Source organism: Nestor notabilis, unplaced genomic scaffold (genome assembly GCF_000696875.1).
Source record: "Nestor notabilis isolate BGI_N333 unplaced genomic scaffold, ASM69687v1 scaffold4536, whole genome shotgun sequence".
Classification (NCBI taxonomy): Eukaryota; Metazoa; Chordata; class Aves; order Psittaciformes; family Psittacidae; genus Nestor; species Nestor notabilis.
Window position 1 is genome coordinate 54240 of NW_009933269.1, and position 2955 is coordinate 57194.

Sequence of the window (2955 nt, forward strand, 5' to 3'; positions counted from 1 at the left end):
CCCTGTGCCAGCGCCTCAGCACCCTCACAGGGAAGAACTTCTTCCTTATCTCCAACCTGAACTTCCCCTGTTTCAGTTTGAACCCATCACCCCTTGTCCTATCACTACAGTCCCTAATGAAGAGTCCCCCTCCAGCATCCTAGTAGCCCCCTTCAGATACTGGAAGCTGCTCTGAGGTCTCCATGCAGCTTCTCTTCAATGTTGCTCATGTCCTGCAGCCTGGAGTGCACGTGCTACACCAGGCTGTAATGCTGGGTTGGAAGTGGGGGACAGATTTACAGTTCTGTTACACTGAGAGTTTAGTTGTGGGGATGCTTTTTACCTGGCCATGTTACTGAGTTGTATAAAATAGTAGTATTATAGGAGATTAACCAGCTTGCAAGAGCAGCTGGCAGCCAGAGCTGCTGCTCTGCCCTCAGTGCCTCTTGCTTCACTCCTCCTGGCCATCCTGTTAGGGAACTGCAGACATAAATGGTTGAGGAAACAACTGGAGATCTGTTTGTCTCATCACAAACTACATTCAGTTACAGCCAAACAAAAGAAAAGGAACAAAGGCAGGGGGTGAGATGCAAACATTTTGGCTTTAAGAGACCCAAACATGCCAAGCTTTAACTGACACCAGCTCCGAGCCCATGCTGCTAGCACTCTACTCCAGGTTGTACACATCAGAGCTCACTGAGCACGCCAAGTCCTTTGCCACAAATGCACAGTTGAACATGCAAACATCTGATCTGCATTCTTTTCCACATAACAGTACTTATATGTACCCAAAACAGGGCCATTTGGGCTCACTTACTACAACTACCCCATTAACAAGGTCCTGCCAAGCTCAGCCTGACCACAGCACCTTAAGAGTAGTCCAGAGAGGGGCAGAGATCAGCTGTGCAGACAACAAGCCCATGTGAAAAGAGCAGAGAAACAAAGCTTGTTCTGCTTACGAAGAGGAAAAAAAGACTTCAAATACTTCAAATTAACTACAGAGATGTCTGGAGCAGAGTGTCCTCCATGTGCCCTGGAGATCAGAGAGGAAGGAACAGGCTTGAAGCTCAAGACAAAGATTTCAATTAAACCCCACAAAACTCTCTCTCTTGGCAAGGAGGCCCACACGTCCGAGTGCATCATGTGTGCAACTTCACATACAGGATGTGAAATTGCCAGCAGGAAGGGCCTTAAAAGAAGCAACTTTACTCAGGAAGGGTTTAGATGTGGACCTGACCTTACCCTGGGCTGGGAAACAACAAGGACAGCTCTGGGGGTCCTCTCCACACACATTGTGCCCGAGGCTATGACACAGAGTGCCAGAGGTGCCTTTAAATTAGATACACAGCGAGGACACAACTCCCAGACCACTCTCATCCAGTCTGAAACACGGCTGCTTGATGAAGAACACCACCACTTCATACCCCGACAGCATCTTTCATTTAAAGACACCAAACTGTGCTGCAAAACTCACCAAGTTTCCAGAGAAGTGACTCAAGAGTTAAACACCATTAAAATCGGAGACACAGGAAAGCCAGGGGGCACAGCTCACAATGTGCAGGGGCTGCTCCTTTTCCAAACCCTACCTTTGCTTTCTTCTCATTAACCAATCACCTGATTTATTTAATACCAAGTATTGGACTAAAAACCAGGTTATAAGGATGTAGTTTTAGCATTTCCTAAGATGTAAACACCGAAAGAGGAAGGTGAGGGCCAGTGTCTCTCAAACAAAGCACACTTTAACCTTTCATACAATAAATACTTCAAATAGCACAGAAATACCTGTATTTCCTCTCACCATTGTAAAGGATTCCTCTATTTCTGCATTTTCATACCATCTGCTGGGCAGATCCTGAACTACCCAACCTGCAGCTCCCGGCAGCTTGTACTGAGCCCAGGTTTGAGTCCCCACATTAGCACTGAGCTCGCTATGAAGCACAAGGGAGGTATGAAACCAGCATCCCACAGCCCAGAGATCTCCAGCAAGTGCACGGGGACACCACGGCCCCGCCAGCTGAAGTGTGAGGGTAAAACAAAAAGGAAGGCTGAGAGAAAGGGGAAGAGGAAGGGAGAGAGGGGAGAAGGAAGAGGAGGAAGAGAAGAGGCGGCCGCAGCAGCCTCGTACAACTGTCGCTCAGGCAATTGAACCGAGGTGGGAGAGTGTTTTCCCCCTCTATTACTGGCTGCCGAGGAGGAGCTACCACATGGCTGTTCTCAGCCACTCAGTGCACAGTGTTTGCTATAAACAACAACAGTAAACAGAAACAGAGCCAAAAACCAAAGCTGGGTACCCCGGAGCTGGGTCTCCCCATCCTGCCTTTACCCGGGGAAATGATTAGGTTAGGATCCAGCCACTGAGTTTAAAAAGCATCTGAGGCCAAAGACAGCCAAGTTGCTCAGTGCATCCCAAACTTAGGCTGCCTGTTCTGATTCTCTACCTTTAGTTGTCAAGGCTCCAAACTGCTGCCACAGTGTCACGCAGGAGCTTCAAAGAGCCAAAAGACGTGTGGCAGGAGCCAGCCTGACGCCGTGTTTATTTTTAAACATCTTACTGTGCACAAAACGCTCAAATCTTGTCTTACTCCCAGCTCTACTCAAGCGTTCAACGCAGGGGGCTGTGAAGGAAGCACAGACGTCTTCCCTGCGGATGGTGGTTAAGGGATTTCTCCATCCCCGTCCCTGGGATCACCCTGGACGCCTTCCAGTGTCGGGGTCCTCCCGGCAGGTCCTGCTCAGCGCATCGCTGTCCAGTTCCCCACCGCACCGCGGTTGCAGGAGGCTTTCACTGATGTCCTGGAGGGCCAGAAGCCTTCCTCGGGCATGAACCTCCCCCGGGCACAACCCGCAGGCGGGGAGAGGGGTCACCTCCGGCAAATCCTCCAGCACCTCGGTCTCGCTTCCCTTTCCACGCAAGGAGTGTCCGGCAGATAACGCCCAGCGCAGGGGGAGGAGGGCTGGCTGCGGTCCGCAGAAACC